This window comes from Talpa europaea (assembly GCF_964194135.1).
Source record: "Talpa europaea genome assembly, chromosome: 7".
Taxonomy (NCBI): domain Eukaryota; kingdom Metazoa; phylum Chordata; class Mammalia; order Eulipotyphla; family Talpidae; genus Talpa; species Talpa europaea.
Window position 1 is genome coordinate 23362592 of NC_140074.1, and position 19885 is coordinate 23382476.

At 37.4% G+C, this 19885-nt stretch overlaps 1 protein-coding gene and 1 pseudogene across 2 annotated transcripts in view; one reads left to right on the forward strand and one right to left on the reverse strand.

The window, feature by feature from the left end:
* Nucleotides 1–19885, reverse strand: part of SH3GL2 (SH3 domain containing GRB2 like 2, endophilin A1) — a gene marked incomplete at both ends in the record, with an annotated part of 186512 nt that overhangs the window by 104320 nt on the left and 62307 nt on the right. The window lies entirely within an intron of this gene.
* LOC311172685 (nucleolin-like) lies at nucleotides 2737–4914 on the forward strand (annotated as a pseudogene). Its single transcript has 4 exons — nucleotides 2737–2936; nucleotides 3409–3451; nucleotides 3733–4328; nucleotides 4412–4914. The product of its transcript is annotated as a nucleolin-like (transcript).

Sequence of the window (19885 nt, forward strand, 5' to 3'; positions counted from 1 at the left end):
TATTCCATTGTGTATATATACCATATCTTCTTGACCAGTCATCTATTTTTGGGCATTTGGGTTGTTTCAAAAGCTTAGCTATTGTAAATAGTGCTGCTATAAACATAGGGGAGCAGGTGCCCTTTTGAATTAATGTTTCTGTGTCCTTTGGGTAAATACCTAGGAGTAGAATTGCTGGATCATATGGAATCTCTATCTTTAGTAGGTTGAGGAATCTCCACACAGCTTTCCAAAGTGGTTGGGCCAGTAAAATCAAATACTTGGGAATAAACCTAACAAAAGTAGTAAAGGACCTATACAAAGAAAACTATAAAACACTATTAAAATAAATAGAAGAAGACACAAAGAAATGGAAAGACATCCCCTGCTCATGGATCGGAAGAATTAACATTATCAAAATGGCCATCCTACCAAAAGTAATCTACAGATTCAATGCTTTTCCAATAAAAATTTCAAATGACATTCTTCAAAGAAATAGAAAAAATATTGATGAAATTCATATGGAGCCACCAAAAACCCTGAATAGCCAAAACCCTCCTGAAATAAAAAAAAAGGGAACGGAGGCATCACATTTCCAGATTTCAAACTATACTACAAAGCCATAATAATCAAAACTATATGGTATTGGAACAAGAACAGACACACGGACCAATGGAACTGAATAGAAAATCCAGAAATAAACCCACAGATTTATGGTCAACTAATCTTTGACAAAGGAGCAAAGAATATGCACTGGAGCAAAGAAAGTTTATTCAATAAATGGTGCTGGGAAAACTGGGTCACTACATGCAAAAGAATGAAACTTGACTCCATATTTCTCATTTTATGGATAGGATATCACAAAATTTTTCAAACACCCTGTGTATGGTATATCAGACTCTTTAGACAAGTTCACTACTAGAAGAAAACCTGGAAATCAGCTAGTCAACACTCTCCAATTTTCCCTGGGAAAACATTAAGATTCGGCAGGAGATTAAGTGGTTCTCTCAGGTCACCCAAGCAATTGAGACAGAATACATTCAAGGCTAAAATCATCTAAATTAAACCTGGGTTCTCTTCACTATGCATCAGTGGCCTAACAGAGAAAAAGGGAAATATTTTCTGAGCATATGTGCCAAGCATCGCACCCAATGCAACACACTCTCTAACCAAAGTCTCCATTTATGACCAAACAATAAATGCCGACAAGATCAGCCTGATCCTACAACTGTAGGATCAAACAATGTGCAAGGCAGCAGGGAGCCAGAGTCCTTCCAAAGAGGGAGAGCTGAGGAGAGTAGCCAGCTAGAGATGCAAATAGAAGGCTGCCAGCGCTTCTGATTTCTGAAATCCAGAACACTTCTGATACTTAAATGTTGTCAATTATTTTTTAATGAACGCAATCCTAGTCAAAGAAACCACATCTGAATGGCAAAGCACTTAATGCATGTCAGGGATTTTGCATTCATCCTCTCATTAAATTCTTTATACAACCAGCATGTTAATAGATGTGGCACCTTTAACTCAACGAGATTAAATATAGTTGCCCACATAGCTATCAGTGGGAAAGTCATAACTCAAGCCTTTTTACTAATACCCCCACTATAATGCCTCATTTAATGCTCATTTACACCCTCAGAGGCAGTTATCACCAGGTGTGTTTACAGATTGGGCAAAGAAAGTCACAGAAACTAGTAGATTCTAACCTGAAGTTATATCAAGAACAACTTTATAAAAACCAGGATTGTTTTTTTCTTCCAGTCTTAATGAGATGAACCGCTCTTAATGAAGATGAACATCTGAGCAGCATATCTGACACAGAAGTAATATTTCTTGACTTTCCAAATGTTTTTTGTTTAGCTTGGAGATCATATCGAGATTATTACGTCTCTAAAGCAAGTCTATTTCAATTTTAATCCAACAAATAACAATGATTTCAAACTATATCTGACAAACTCATCAGTAAATCCTGAGAGCAAATGCATTTCTGTGTTTTACCACCAATTTCTCACTTGGATTCCAGAAGACAAGTAAATATAATGATCTCTGTTAGAAGGAATAAGAATTCTCTCTCTAAATCTACATGACAAGATTTGGAGATTAACTATTAACTTCCACCCATTCATTAAAATCTCTCTGGTATAAGGATAAAAGGTGAAATACTGGTGTGAAAACATACTTTAAGGGCTGACATTCCAGGGACAACTTCTATGTCTCTATCTCCCCACACATACAAGGCAATTCAGAAACGCCTTCTCTGGCTCTTGTCCTAGTTAGTTGCCATATTCACAGCTGAATCTGTACATGGGGCTGAAACATTCTCCCAGGAATACATGGCAGAGAACCAAGGAAAACTAAAGCACTAAGTGAGGGGTCAAAGACAAATAGGAACTTCTGTTCATAAATTTGAGCTCTAAACGTAACTACAGAGAGGGGCCTGGTCATTCAGCTCACCCTCATCCCTCTTTTCTAAACTTCCCCACACTGTATTTCCTCCCTGGATTCCCATTTCGATCTCCAGTTAATTCCCTAGGAGGAAACACTAGCAAGAAAACCTCTATCTTCTTTTTTCATTCTCCCATTAAAAGTCATTTGACTCCATTTTGCTCAGAGGTAGATGATTGCACAATTGAGCTCCTATTTAATCAGTTACTCCCCTAGAGACATTTGCTTTTTAGCTGGAAAGCCTTAATGAAAAGGATTCATTTCTCAGTGCTAGTGGCAGCCATTGATGTTGCTTGGGTTCCTCTGGGCTCAATGTACCATCCCATCCTTCACACACTCAGAGTTATAAGCTGCCTTCATGATGAAGCTCTCACAAAGGCTGGTAAAAATCAAAATGACCCCAAGAAAATGGCTCCCTCCCCACAGGAGATAGAAGAAGATAGTGAAGATAAGGAAATATCAGCAGATGATTGTAGCAGTGGAGAAGACACTGTCATCCCTCAGGAAAAAAGGCAAGTAGGCTGTCACAACTGCAGCCAAGAAGGTGATGGTCTCTCCAACAAAAATGTAGGGTGTGGTTGCCATGCTAGCAAAGAAAGCTGCTGTCACCTCTAGCAAAAAGGCAGCTGCTACACCAACAAAGAAGACAGTCACACTACTGGCAAGAAGGGAGCCACACCAGATAAAGCGCTGGCAGTGATTCCTGTTAAGAAGGGAACAGTCACCTGACAAGGGAGCTGAGAATGGCAAGAATTCCAAGAAGGAAGACAGTAGCAAGGAAGATGAAGGTGACAAGGAAGAGGATAATGAGGTAAAAGAGGATGAAGATGAACAGGGAGATGATGATGAAGACAAATGAGTATGAAAAGCAATTGCAGATACTACACCAGCCAAAGCAAAGAACGCTACTTCAAAGGCTGTTCCTGTGAAGGCAAAGAACATGACTGAGGGCTGAGAAAGAGGATGATGATAAGGAAAATGAAGAGAGGAAGATCCTGTCAAAGAAGTACCTGGTAAACAAAAGAAAATGGGGCCTCCCTGGTGGCGCAGGTGGTTGAGCCCCGCACTGTGAAGCTGTCTGCAGCCTCTGTAGCACAGGTTCGATTCCAGCCAGCCATGAGAATCCCACATGACTCAGCAGACCTCTCCTGTTTCACCCGCTGCTCCCCTCAGCAGTGTGTTTCTTCAGTCTGCCTATTCTGTTCCCCACTCTGACTCCAGTGAATCCTCTCACCCTCCTGTGCATCTGGCCTGTACCCCAGTTCTTATATAAAAAATAAATAATTATTAAAAAAAAGAAAAGAAAAGAAAATGGCCAAGCAGAAAACAGGTCCTGAAGTCAAGAAGCAGAAAGTAGAAACCACCGTACCAACTCTTTCAATCTCTTTGCTGGAAACCTGAAATTCAGCAAATATGCCCCTGAATTAAAGACAGTTCTCAGTGAACTTTTCTGCCAAAAATGATCTTGCTGTTATGGATGTATAAATTGATGTATCTAGGAAGTTTTGCTATGGGAATATTGAATCTACTGAAGACCTGGAGAAGGCCATCGAATTCACTGATTTAAAAGTCTTTGGCAATGAAATCAAACTAGAAAAATCAAAGGAAAAAGACAATATGAAAGACTGAAATGCAAGAACACTTTTGGTTAAAAGTCTGCTGTATGAAGTCACTTGGGATGAATTAAAACATGTGTTTTGAAGGTGCTATGGAGATGATATTAGTCAGCAAGAATGGAAAGATAAAAAGATTGCTTATATTGAATTTAAGATGGAAGCTGATTCAGAGAAAACCTGAGAAAGAAGGCAGGGACTAGAAATAGATGAATGATCCATTTCTCTGTACCGTATCAGAGGAAAGAGCAAAGTCAAGATCATGGAGATAGAAAAATAGCACTTGGAGAGGTGAATCAAAAAATATTTTCCCAGATTTTTTTAATCTTATTTATTTGCCTTTAATTGATGAAATATTAGGATACCTCAATCAGGTAATACCACCACAGTGCACCCACCACACTATTTCTACAGTACAACAAAAAAAACTCTTCAGAAGTATTTGAGAAAGCAATTTTTATCAAAATACCCCAAAACCAAAATAGCAAACTTAAAGGGTATGCATTTATAGAATGTGCTTCATTCAAAGATGGTAAGGAAGCTTTAAATTACAGCAATAAAAGGGAAATTGAAGACAGAGCAGATTAGGCTGGAGTTGCAAGGACCCAACGGATCACGCAATGCAAGAAGCCATCCATCCAAAACTATCTGCCAAAGGTCTGTCTGAGAATACCACAAAAGAGACATTAAAGGAGCTGTTTAATGGCTCTATTCCATGATAATCATCACTCACTGGGGGACTGGATCATCCAAGGGTTTTGGTTTTGCTGACTTCAACAGTGAGGAAGTTGTCAAGGCTGCCAAGGAATCAATGGAAGATGGTGAAATTGGTGGAGAAAAGTCACTTTGGACTGAATCAAACCTAAGTGTGAGGTGACTTTGGATGTTTCAGTGGAACCAGAGTTCCCTTTGGAGGCTGAGGCAGTAGCAGAGGGATCTGGGGCAATTTCCCAGGAGGAAGAGAAGGAGTTGGCAACCACAAGCCACAGGGGAGAAAATGAAGTTTGAATAGTTTCTTCTATCCCAGTGTCTTTCCCTCTTGCAAGAAAGGTCTTCGCAGTTTTGACTGTTAGCGGGTCAATGACAGAATCTTCAGCAGATATTCTAAAATAGTACACAGTCCTGCGGTCTACGTGGAAATCCCTATAAATGACATTTCAAAGGGGAACACTTTCGGGTTTTGACTGGGTATTGACAGAAAAGTTTCAAAAAGATGAGAGACAGAGCTAAATCTGCTAATTTTTGAATTTATATTGATCCTTCCCATGTACAAAACCATTTTTTTCCCTTCAAACAGTTTTTTGTTTGGATTTATTTTTTGTACTGGGTGTGTAAATGAAAACAATGTTTTGTAATTTTAGTTTCAACAACTACAACAGATTACCTTCTCTCTACTCTCCTGACCCAGAATTTTTAAATTGGTCATATGTACATACCTTCATCACAGTGTTTACCATACTATACTAAAAAGACCTGAAGTTCCCACTAGACAAGAATCTCTCAGAAGGTAGGATTATGTGGTAGTCACTCAATATACTCAATATAGAGTTGAGAAACTAAAAAGAATTGAATTGAAATATTAATTCAAAATGTATATTTCACCTTGAAGTGGATAACTAAACAGTATTTTCTAAGCATTCCCTAAGAGTAGCTTTTTTAGTACAAAATAAGAACTTCTATAAATCTAGAGTAAACAGGTACTTTTGTAAATCTGTATTTCAAACAACTGTATATCATTTGATGATTTTTTTTCTTAAAGTCAGTAAGTGAAATCAGTTTTCAAATCCTCGCCATAAGTTAAAAAGGTTATTTGTCCTTTTTTTATCCTATTTTCCCTCAATTGTGAACTATTATAGAATTACATGAAGTTTCAGCTATAACACAAGAACTGTTTATCCAAAGAACATGAGTTTTAGACTTCTCTTTGAGGCATTTTTTACTTTTTCTCTGAAATTAGAATTTGGTCATGATTTTTCTCATCCATTTTGCCCCTTAAATTATGGTAAAAGCATATTTCACATAGGGAACAAATTACTGTAAAATTAGCATTATTAGAATTAATTTCCTTTGTATTGAGAAGTTCCCTTCCCCACAAAATTAAGGCTTATGTTACCTCAAAGTCACCACTGAAGTTTAAAGCATTGATACAATATTTTACTGCTTGTGAAATTAAGTTGGGCTTATAGCTAACAGAGTACCTAGCAGATCCTCTATATCAATTTAAAATTTTATATAGTGAATATGAACACGTTTAACTCTCGTCAGAGTGCATACACACTTCATTCCAAAGAGGATTTCAAGGCATTAAAACAGAATTTAAGAGATGACCTGACAGCAAATCTAACCCTGACTTAAACTGTATCAGTTTAGGTTTTTCTTCAGAGTTAAGACATGCAAATCTCTGTGCAGGGCAACCTGGATCCCCTTCCACCCTCTTACTGGAACAGAGCAGGCTGGGACTGAGTTAGGGAGGATGCTCTAGATGAAGGAGGGCCCTAAGGGATGCTATGCAACCCTCAGAGACCATCAGGTTCAGGCCATATAAAACAGGTATGTTCAAAGTGCTCAAAAAATCAAAAACAATGCATAGAACAGGAAGGCCAGACCTAAAATATGTGACAGCATCTAGGTCAGTGGATTTTAAAAAATAAAATGCTTTAATCATCATTACCAAACAACTACATTTTGATACGTTCAAATAAATACTATTTTTTAAATGGTTTTCAGTCATTAAAATACAGGGTAAAACAAATTTCTCCTTAAATCACTTGAAAATCGACTATGCAGATTTACCCATCAGGGCACATAATCCAACCCATCAAATAAAACACACTGTGAAACATTAAGTCATGTAGTTATCTGTTTCATTACAATGGACACAGCTCATAGCGCCACTTCCCAAGTTGCAAGATCAGGGAGGCAGAAACAACTAATGTAGTAAAACACCCAATTTCCCTCCTACAGATTTGGCCATGGTGGGCGAGGGGCAGGAAGGCTGCTGGCATGCTCCTTGTTGTCATCTTTTTGGTTATTTGAGAAAGGGCATACCATGCATATTCAGGAAGACAGGATAACAAAACATCATCCAGGTAGTTGTTTTATAATGTATTCAAATCTTCTGATTTGTTATACTGTGATTTTTTTCTTTTTCCCTTTTCACTCATGGACCCTGGCTTAAAGTCTCTCAGTTGTCCAAAGCATTTCCAGAGCAAAAGGAAAATGCATGCTGCTCCAATTCCTCTTTTCACCACCTCTGTCTGCTGAGGGATTTTTCAGAGAATGATTAAAAAACTGTTTGATCTATGGACATCTGCAGAACACAAGCCATGGTTTCTTCTGGGACCTATTTAATCTCACTGTAGATAGAGCGCCTATCACATCCTCCTGGAGCAGCAAACCTTCATCATTAAAAATAACAATTTAAATGGAAAATGTCCGCATTTACCAGAGTCAGGTATTTTTCTTTTCTTACGATTATCTTATACCCTTCCTTACAATAGAATAATATACTTTAATCACAAAACAGTGTGTTCTCATAGCCTTTAGCATATTGCATTAGTTCAATCAGCCACTGATTAGTACAGTCAGTGGTGATTAAACTCAATTTTGACTGCAACTTTATTTTCATAATTTTTTCTTTCTAAACCTTATTTTCTCATTTGAGATTCTTTGACATGATATATTTTATGTCCATCACACAACTCTACTGATTCTCAATCTTAACCTATATTTTTTGAGTAGCCTTACAGAGAAGCAAACTGGTTCAGATAGAGCTTTCCTATAAACAACCACCCCCCCTCCCAACCCAATGCCTGGCCAAAAGACAAGATTCAGCTCTAGTACTACATTTTCAGTTACTACTTATCAGTTACTGCTTATCTATTCATTTGGATAACAAAGTTTCACTGAATACACAGGAAAAAAAACACAGCAGCCCCCCACCACCCCTTCTCTCTTGGAGTGTGTTATTCAGGAGAAACAGCACAGAAAACTGCAGGAAGAATATAGTCACCATAGTAAAGACAGATTATAACTGATACATGTACAAAGATATAGAAAGTATGACTCATTCTTTAGTAGGGCAGCAGAAAGGGAGGCAGCAGAAAGGAGCAGCCAGAGAAACTATTAATATTTCCAGTCTGATCTTCTGATTTTGACTGGGGAAAAAATTCGACTTGACTCTCAGTCTCCTGCCTTCTCACAGCCTGGCTCTCTTCTTTGCTTGACACTTAGCAGCTAGTTGCTAATTAGAGTTAGGAGAAAGTCAAAGCCAAAATTGCAGAATGAATAATTACAGAAGACTGACTACGCAAATACATTACACAAGTATTTTTCTCAGGGATAAAAAAAACCTTTTCAGTCATTTACTTTTTTATAAGTTTGAGGTTTTCTCTAACTTGAAGCAAGGTGATCACACACCCTCCATGTCAGTCTTTTATAAGGTCTCCATGAATATTCACCAAAGAACTCCTTCTTCTCTTGTATGGCTAGCCCAATTCAGCTGCCCACCAATTGTACTGCTTACACCCTTCAGGCTTTGTCAAAGGTTAGGTCCTTGCTGTAACAAATCATTTCAACACATTGGTTTTTCCTGACCACCACACCTAAACATCATTGTATGCTGAACGCATAACCTCAAGCACTAGGACTTTTCACATTCCTCCTTCTCCTGAGTCATCCTAGCATATAGAGAGCTGGAGACTGTCCTACAGAATCTGTTCCCACCTTTGCTGTTTACCACCTTCAGGTATCCTCTCTAAGCCCATTTGTAAAATGGGAATGGTAGCTACTTATCCCTCGGAGGATTTCTATTAGTATTACATGAAAATACTGTGGAATGGTGCTTAACATAGAGGTTATTGCATAGAAAGGAAACAATGAGAATTCTATTTTTTTTCCTCCTACATAAATCTAACTCCAAACAAGTTTTTCCACAGAGTGATACAAGTCTTGCTTTTGAGAAGTTCTTAGAGACACTAAGTGGTTCTCAAATTTAAGTCATCAATGAAAAAAATTTAACCCAAAAATGCCATGCAGTAGCATACACTGGGATCCTATAGTCAGAATATATTCTTGGTTTACTATTTTTGAAACAATTGGATTCTGTGAGTTAACATTTTGTATAGATTTTCTATAACTCTGTTCACTAGCCTATAATTTTTTTGAAGGTTTTTTTTTTTTTAAGATTTATTATGCATTCAAGAGCTGGGGTATAGACCAGAGACGTGGGGGGTGGTGGTGAGAGGATTCAAGAGAGACAGAGCGGGGAGCAGAACAGGCAGACTGAAATACACTGCTGAGGCAAGCAGCGGGCAAGTCAGGAGAGGTCTGCTTTGTCACGTGGGTTGCTTCTTGCAGCAGGGGACAGAACTCGCACTACAGAGGCTGCAGGTTGCTTCATAGTTTGGTGCTTAACCCCTTGCACCACAAGGGAGGCCCACTAGCCTGTAATTATCCCTTCTTATATTTTCTTCCTTTCTTTTTCCATCAAAGTTTTCACGTCTCAGAAGACATCACTACCAAGGCAGGTTCCAGAGTAGTTTCTGGTTAATAAAAAAAAATTAATTCAAAGAAAATTATAAGGCATATGAGGAACACATGCATTATGAATGAAAACAACAGCTCAAACAATCTAATATTTAAGAAAACCAGGTCAAGGAGCGCTCCAGATGGTATCGAGAAGGGAGGAAAAAAGAGAAAGAATAAAATAGAAGATATGAGATTTGGAGACTAGAAACAGTAGCATTAGAATATAGTAGGATACAGAAAAGTAAACAGATGGGAGATGATGAAAAAAAAATAACAGTGAAGAATTTTTAAGAGTGGGGTAAAAAAAAATATGATTGAAAGAATTTCTATTCAAAAGTAAAATAGAAGATAGCAATGCAAGAAATCAAGCAAGAAACAAACTAGGCATAACAAAAAAAAATAGGGCCTCCCCGGAGGTGTAGCAGGTTGAGCACAGCGCTGTGAAGTGTCCGCAGCCTCTGAAGTGCGGATTCGCGGGTTCGATTCCGGCTGGCCAGGGAGATACCCACATAGCATGGCAGACCACTCCTGTCACGTCCACTGCTCCCCAAAGCAGTGTTTTCTGCTCATCTGCCTGTTCTGCTCCCCTCTCTGTCTCTGGTGAATTCTTTCACCCTCCCACACCTCTGGTCTGTACCCCAGTTCTTGCATGAATAAAATAAATCTTAAAAAAAAAAAAAAAGAGGGCCTCCCCGGTGGCGCAGTGGTTGAGCACTGGGTTGCGAAGCTGCCCGCGGCCTCTGTGGCACCGGTTCGATCCCCGGCTGCTCCCTGGCCACTGGAGGAGTGTCCCACATGGCGCGCAGACCTCTCCTGCCGCCCGCTGCTCCCCTCAGCAGTGTACTTCGGTCCTTCTGCCTGCTCTGCTCCCCGCTCTGGCTCTGGTGAATTCTCTCACCCTCCCACACTTCTGACTGTACCCAGTGCATGTATAAAAAACAAACAAACAAACAAACAAATAAATAATAAAAAACATGCCTCTATAAAAAAAAAAGAAAAAATACAACATAAGATGGCAAAAATAAGCTTGATACAACAGTAGCTATAACAAAGTAAATTAATGGAATTAAATACCATATGGCAGCATCTCAAACAGGATTTTTTAAAAATCATGACTCCAACATTAAACATATGGAAAATAAATGTCAGAGAATCATAAAGCAGAAGAAAATTATTAATTTTCCTATCATATAAGATAGACTTTAAAGTGAAAAAAATACAAAAGTTCAGGTTTGGAAAATTCTTCGGGTTCTATAATTTGATTATCAGAGGAAGAAGGAAAAGGGGAGGAAACTATAGATTTCATAAAACAAGAAAAACTTCTATGTGGTAAAGAAAAAGCTCAAGGTGCTCTAAAAAAAAGGATTATCATGAGCAATCTCATGTGTTAATACATTCTAAATATGACCAGGTTATATAAAGTAATAAGATTTGTTTTCTCCTTTATATTGCCATTTATGTATGATTTTACAAAAATATGCTTGACCATGAAAATATCAATTATGTATTAACTTAAATACATTTCAATCTATAAGAATAACATAATTGCTAGGATTTGAAGAACACAGACTTGTGTATGTATGTGTGTGTATCTTTTAGAATGTCATTTACTTCTTGCTTATGTAAAATCCTAATGGTAAGCACATTTTACTTTATTATATCAATATATATCTGCAGTATCATATTCCCTAACTGAGTTGAGAATCTGAATGAGAATAACATCATCTCAACTGTTATTTTTAGTTACAATTCTAATCAGAGCTGGTATGAGGTCAACTTACTCTCTCCAGGGAAGATGTTGCTGTTGGTATATTAGAAATATACGAGACACACTAAATAAAAACCAGTGGACATATGATTTTTCCATTAAATTAACTTAAAGTATGAGTCATTCTACATTTTTCCTGGGAAGAACATCTGGATATATTAAATACCATTTTGTACAAACCTGTCAAAACTGTTAACTGTGATTTTTTCTTCCTCATTTTTCTATGTTACAACAGATGTGTAACAAATTGGTTTGAAATGTTTATCTGTTCAACATTCAGGCAGTGAAGGAAAAAATAAATACTCAGACATCTCTGAGAAAAGAGTATTACACATTGTTTATTCAAAACAACTAAAACATTCATTATGTTTCTCATTCCTGAAATTACGCCTTATATTTTTATTAAAAGAAAACTTTGCCTCATTTAGCTAAGTCTAATGAGGCAAACTCACTTGGGTATGTTAAAGAGACACACCCAAATTAATTTTCATAACCAATAGAAAAAGCAAGCTGTACAGGCCTTTTGAATATTATATATTTGGTAATACTGATTTGTGTTTATCATACAGGTTTTTTTGGTCATTTAAAACATTCTGACGAATTGAAACTACAGTATTTGTGAAGTCAAATGTATTACTAAAATCAAAATGTTGTAAATCTGCCTTTAAAAAATGTGTACTGTAGAATTTTATGATGAATGCTGAGTTAAGGAAAAAAGGCATAAGAACACGCACTGACAGATTTATTTTTGTATATACACATTTAAAAATAACATCACCCAGGTCCTCCCTGGTGGTGCAAGGTGTTAAGACTCAGAACTATGAAGCTATCCATAGCCACTGAGGCACAAGTTTCATCTCCAGCCAGGGAACTAACCACATGGCACAGCAGACCTCTCCTGTCTCGTCCACTGCTCCCCTCAGCAGGGTATTTCAGTAGATCTGCCTGTTCTGCCCTCCACTCTGTATCTGGTGAATCCTCTCAACCCCCCACCCCAGCACCACATCTCTGGCCATACCCCAGTTATTCCATGAATAAATAAATCTTTATAAAAAAAATATTACCTAGGAAACACAATTATACTGGGAGGAAAAATAAAATGCTGAAGTAGCTGATGAAGCAGTGTTTTTGTATCTATATTTTATTATAATTATTAGGAAAAAAATTGATTATATAATGAACAGTCCGTGGTACTTTGCTTGTGGGTTCTCAGTTGTCAGTTCTTTCTAGTTGTTGTTTTCATCAGTTCAACCCAATGAACCAAAATATTGTAAGAAACTCTCTTGAACATTTCAGATATACCAAAAGACAGTTTCTAGACAATATTTGAGATTATCAACACAATAATATAGAACCTTAAAAAGCTACTTGGAAAAGGATTCTTTTTCTGAGCAGCTTTAATTCTTTCAAGCCACTATTGGTATTTTCTGGAAAATGAATGTATTAAGTAATGGCAACAAGAAAATAATCCAAGGAAACTGTCCTCAGGTGTCTAAATAATTAATTTTCCAATGCTAAGAAACAGTGTATATTTTTTAGTGAGTTAAACAGAAGAATAAAATCACGTGTCTTTGCCTGGCATGGAGCTTTAATTATTTAGCCCCAAGTTACCTTTGCTATGCAACTTCCTACCCTTTCTCGGTAAGTTAATGTAGATAAATTGATAAATTGTAGATAAATTCTTAATCCTCAAACCCATCTCAATAACTGTGCAAGCATCCACCTACTCTTTATAATGCCTTTTCCCCCAAGTACTTACATCCATATACATAAACTCAGCAAATTTTCAAGGTCTAATACAAGGATGCTTCTTTGAGTCCTTGGAAGGCTATGTGTCATATTATTTATTTTAATCTTTACAGATACCTTTTCAACAGTAGCTATAGTAGCTGTTGCCATTAAGTGCTTCCTATGTGGTACCGAGTGCTTCTTAGTATTACTCTATTTAACCCTTGCAAAAAGCTACTTTGTTATCCCCATGAAGCTCTGAATGTTAATTGTAAGAGTAGGAATATGAGTTCTGCAGTCCGAATTTGAATCCAGCCTCCATTACTTGCATTCTCCTAAAGTAGCAGTATTCCCAAATGTTAAAAGTGTGTGTGTAAAACTAACAAGAGCTCTCTCACAGAGTTGTAGTAAGAACTAAATAAAATCACCCACATGAAGCATTTAGTATACTGTTTGGCACACAGTTAGAACTTGCTGAGTGTCAGGTATTGTTCATTTTAGTCTTTCCCCCACAATATCAAGTATAGTGTTTTGCACAGTGGAGAAACAAAAACATGTTAGTGATTAGAGAATATGCCATCTTTTCTTGTAAATTCTTTACAAGTTAATTTAGAGAAGCAGTTTGTGCCCTGTTGACTTCAGACAATCAGAAAACAAACTGAATTCAAAATGTTTATGGATTGATCTCACTGATGTATCTTTTCTGTTCATTTATTACATAAGCAGCATGCACCCCAGGAGCATTGGGGAGATGGAGATTGAGCTTGACTTCAGAGGGACATGAAAAGTTATTTGCCTGGAAATTCTGCTGTGTGTTAGAAGGTAGAAATGTAATAATATACAGCTCTAGCACACAGTCTATAACATTAGAAAACTGTTAAGATAATCAGCATCTACCCAAAAAAATACTCCTTTTTGAAGTAGAAACCAACCAAAAATTTTCAACTTTGTTACAGTGAAAATTAATTTATAATTCTGTACCTAAATTCAATTCCAGTATTTCACTTAAAAATATATGAATAAAATTATGCAAGCCTAAAGGCAAGTTTTTCTAATTTCATTCTTTGCTGGAATTTAATTTAAGTAGTTAAAATACTATGCTTTTAACTACTGTGCTACATTAGGCAACATGTTGGAAAAAAATAACATTCTTTAAGACCTAAATGATATGTTAAAACTGATCTGAATACCTGCATAATATAATCATTTCAAGGACACAATAATAATAAGTAAATAAAATAGTCATGGTAAAAATAAGTAAATCAAATAGATATTTTGAAACATTCCCAGGCCTTGGCTTTGATAAAATCACGAAGAAGTGCTGTGGAGAAACACAGTAAAGTTGCCCACCCTGCAGAGGACCATGCCCTGGTGCTTGGTACTGCTCTGTCTGACTGATGGTCATAGTTCACATTCAGAGCAGCCCTGCAAGGGGCAGGACTTGGCCTGCTTCACAGGGGAAGATGGGAGGAGGCTGGTTAGCGAGGTCCTTCTAAAGAAATACAAATGCTATTGGCTTTCTTTAACATTATGAAGAACAAGCTCTCTAGTTCACAGAAAAATGTATTTCAGAAATCTGTTCAGCCCTTTAATAATAAGTGGAAATAACGCTCTTGGAAAAAAATAATAAAGGGCCAGCAAATTTGATTAATGCAGTTTTTAAAGAAAGAGAAAGAAATCAAAAAGAAAAAAGTAACCTCCTTCAAATTCTCTAGTCACATAATAAATAGTAAAATAAGAGTACAGCTCAATCAGGTCCACAAAGAAGAGAGACAAGGTAGCATTGTCGCACCCTAAATCTCTGCTCATATGTCACCTTCTCAAAGGGCCATTTTCTTACCACCTTGTCCAAATTAGTTTCCCATCATCCCAACTATTCTCCACATCATTACTGGATTTCCACATAGCATTTTCAAAATCAACTATGCTTTCATTTACTTGTTGACTTTTTTTATCTGTCTCTACTGTTAACAAGAGGATCCATTAGGACTTTTTTCCCATTGCTAGTTCAAAGTCTAATTCCTAAAATACAAGTGCTCTACAAATATTTGAATGATGGATGAATAAGCAAATGAGCATCCAATTGCACAATGACTTTTTGATAATGAATTAAAAAATATACCAGGAAATGAAAAAATAGTAAAGGCTTGTTTGGGAGATCTTGAAAAAAGTCAGCTCTATGAAATAAGTATTTTAAGATCAAAAGGTAAGCTCTATGCAGAAACAGAAATTGAGCAATTGATCTAGTCTAACAGTAATAATGACACAAGTAATAACTATCTTTTGGGCACCCAATGGTACCACAGGCCATGTTTCTAGGCACTTCATCACATCCTCCAAGTCCCTCCCTGGACACAAAAGAAGAAAATGTCTGAGTTAAATGTCCACTTTAAGTTGTTTTTTAATATAGGTTAAATATTCAACTAGATACTATTATTTTTATTTCCACAGCTATTAAACTTGCACAGTGGGAAAATAATTTTTCTGGCCCCAAATAAAGATTATTTCCCTTAACATGATAAAACAGCTAAACAACTAGAAAGTCTACTGTGGCATGACTCCCACAGTGAAGAAGGTAATTTTTCAGAGTTATGATCAACAGGGGATAGGGAATCATAGCTCCGGGCTACAACATGCTGTTGTATATCATAAGGTTTCCTTACACAAATAGGTCAGCTGAAAGGAAATACAGCATTGTTTGGAAGCATGGAAGGATTTTGGGGGTAGGATAGAATGTTGGGAATTATTAACATGAAGGTTATACATAGTATGTGTCATCCATCCTTTTTGTGATACACTTCCATGCTGTCCAGTGGTAAATGCTACTCTAGAATCTATAAATATGATAAAATGTAGTTTAGGATTTTCAATCCAATGTTGCATTGTGTTAGATACCTCTTTTTAAAGAATTACTATTATTTTAAAACCCCAGCACTAATACTCTGCACACAAGCACCCATATGAATGCTCACTCTTGCGTGACCTCTCTCCTACAACCCAAGATCTAAACCCAATTAATATTTTAGAAAAAACACAGCAATGACACACAGTAGCTAATAAAAACCAAACTTTGTGCTAAAAAAGCAAAGTTTCAGTTTGCTGTGGCTGGGTGCCTCTCCAGGTCATGTGCCCACAGAGAGCTGAGATGTGCATTCAGGACCTCTTGGTTACTTACTGCCACCTCCACCACCTGAGTTGATAAATGGCAACTACAGAAAAGAGCACCTCTCATTCTTCCAAAACTTCAGTAATATTTTTCCACTGGAATTCCGAACAACCAGAAATCCTCCAAAAGCATTAAGGGGGAACATTCATTTTATCCCTTTTTCCTGAATCCTCATGAGCATCACAGCTGACTCCAAGACACAGCTCAAAGAGAGAAGGGCAGACCAGTTAGTCCCCTGTTGTGTACACTCAGAGCTCCCCATACCTTCATAGCAGGCACCTGCCATCACACTATGACGAGGTGCCCTTGGAAGGCAGATTTGTGCATCCCCAGTCCCCCAGAAGGCAGATGCAGGATGCATTTTAGGAATCCACATGATTCTGAATCAAACTGACTCAGAGTCCGGTGCTCATCTCACCACCCATGTCTTTTTCCATTTCATCCTAATTAGAGATGTTCAAATAAGTGCTTGCATTGAACACTGTGCTCCCTCATCATCCCATGACGTAAAGAGATGTTTATCCTTCTCTATCCAGGACCCTGTTGTAAGCTTCATGAAGCAGAAAGCACATCTGTATTTCTTAGTTCAGTTATTCCCCAAACCAGAAAAATGCTTAGCATTTATGTGGGGCTCAAAATTACTGGCCAAGTGAGGTGTACAAAGTCATCTCTGCCCTGACCATTAGAGACATAAACAGAGACTAATAGGACCACATATCAATCAAGTCAAAGGTTGAGATGTAACAATGATAAAGTAACCAACCTTGATTTTTAGCTTGAAAGAAAAACATCTAGAAATATTTCAGTCGTTTGCCCACATCACAACAGTTAGTAGCAGAACCAAGACATGAAGCTAAGTCTCTACTGAGTAGCCATAAGCCCAGGACTGTGCCACACATAAGTAGAATACGGAGGAGAACAATTTCAAGGATGCTGGAAACACCCCTCTTAAAGACATCTATACTTCCTCAAATGACCAACACCTTTTATTTAATCATTAGAGAAAACAGAGCAAAATCTATGGTATAATTATGTATTTTACATAATTATGCATTTTAATTTTCTTCATGGTACTTTTTTGTTTTTCTGATTTTCCACAATGAAAAGGAGCATAGTGGTAATGAGCTCAATAAAAAGTCAACTACCCTGATGATTTTTCATAATCTTATGCTGCCATCATCAAAACTATAGCATAAGAGTACTACAGATCAGGCACTAAACACAGGGTTTCACCAAATTAACCAGTATAATCCTCACAACAATCCTTAGGGATGGGTACTACTGTGATCTCCTCTGTACAGATAAAGAGACTGTCTTTGAGAGTCCAAAGTCAGTAGGTCAGCCAGGACTCCAAGTTAAGCAGTCTGAATCTGAAACTAGTACCCTTCATCACTATGGTTTCATACAAGGTGTACGCATCTGGAACTCAAGGGCTCTATGAAAAGGAGATAGACCTGGCTATGCAAATTCTGTACTGTGTTGATGAAGAAGGTGTATAAAGGTTGCCAAAAGATACTGACAGCACATTTAGATAACTCAAATTTTCCTTTAGCCTTCTAAAAATATTTGGTTAGTTAGAAATTTTCCTGCTTTACACTTCCTCCTCAGAAAGATCTCGGAACACAGTCATGTGGACATACAGATAGAAGCTTGTTGGGCTTTTGTTGTTTGTTGTTAATGAAGTATCATTTTTTATATCCTTGTCAATAACTTGACAGTATAGGATTTCTCCCTTCAGATGTGGTCACTGTAGATTTAACACCACCAAAGCACCCATAATCCTCCACCATAGTCCACTGTGCTCTCCCTACCCCCACATATTCTCACCCCCCCTTCCCTTTCCCTCTGTATGCCTCAGATCTATGGTCAAAAAGCTTTTTGTTTTTAACATTCATTTCCCAGTGACTTAACTAGACTATCAAATTCACATCTCATCCAATTCACAGACATCAGAATCTCACATGTGTAATTGGCAAATATAACTTCATAACTATACTGGCATATGCTAAAATACCAAGAACCAGTTGCTACAAAAATAAAAAATGTCCCATAATTTCACCATACCTTATTAAAGTCACTTACACTTTCTTGTATTTTGACCATAGGCAAATACATTAAGTTACCTGCACAGTATATATACCATTTCATAGTTTCCTTTTACACTGAACATATTTTGAAGAGTTAACCATACAGTTACATGGTCTCGCAGAAGATTTTTTGAAGCCACTGGCAGCAATGCATAGCTGTATCTTCTCACACCACAGGTGTACATCAATGGACAGGGCCCACAGTGACCCCCAAGAGACCTGGGTTTACTCCTATCAGGCAAGGGCAGTACTTACAGTCCTATGCTACTGGCATTCCCATAAGCCTGCGAATCAAAGTTACCCTCGTAGAAGCTAAAATTTCACTCCTGATGGTACACTCACTTAGGAGACACTGAAAGGCAGTAGTAAAAACCAATGACAGCTGGCTCAGGAGAGGGACAGAGCAAAGCTGGCCAGTCACAAATGATGGCTAGTTAACATGCAGCTCTTCTGCAGAACTCCAAGCTGCTTTTGTGCTGAGATTAATATCCTTTCTTTTCATTCAAACTTTTTCCAGGAATGAGCACCAAGAAACAAAACAATTAGTTTCTGTTGATAAAATAATGAATCAACTCAATTTCATTAGCAGAAGCTCCTGGCAGAATCACTTTCCGACAGATCACCAAGTAACATGCATACATTAAGAGCACAAAATCTACAGAATGCATTAAGAACATAAACAGTGTAAGCTATTTGACTCACTCATGCATTAAACCTAAAACCTCACCATCACTTGTGATCTAGTTGGTTGGAAGAAGAAAAAGTATTCCTAAAAAGTGTACAACAGTATTATTTCAGGGCCATACAAGTAATCCTGACTCAGAAATTCCAAATTTAAAACCAAGTTTGACTTAGGAGCGAACATCTAAGAAAAGCACTATCGGTAAGAATACGTTCCCTACAGTATTACCTGCTGTGTCAAAAACCAATCTAAATTCTAATAATATGAACAATCTAAATTCTAATAATATGAAAACAGGTACAGTAAATCAATTGGATAGCCTGCAATGCAGCCATTTCAGTGACATTTATAAAGTATATGGAAAAATTAAAACATTGCTGGTATATGGATGATCGATGAAAATTAGATAAAACAAACACATCTGTTGGACTATCAGACTAATCAATGGGGACCAGAAGGGAAGGAAAAGGGAGGAAGCTAAATCAGGATGAGGGGAACACACTAAGGGGAGAGATAGGTTTGGACTTTTAGCAGTGAACTTAATACAGGATATACACATGTTGATTCTCAAGATTGAACACCAGAAACTTGCACAATGTTATAATGCAGTGTCACTTCAATTAAAATAATAATTCTTAAAAAGAAAAAAAAACATTGAGATAACATTGGTTTACAACACTGTATGTGATTCAGAGGTATAGGATCATGCCTCCTCCTTCATGCCACCACACCACGCCCACCACAAGGCAGCCATAGTCTTCCCCCATTGTTCATTTGGACCCTCCATACCCTGCTCTCCACTCTCCCCTGAACATTCTGGTAGCCTCAACTCTACATTCAGATCTCCAGGGTTGTAATTAGTTTGGTTTGTTTCTCTATATTTCACTT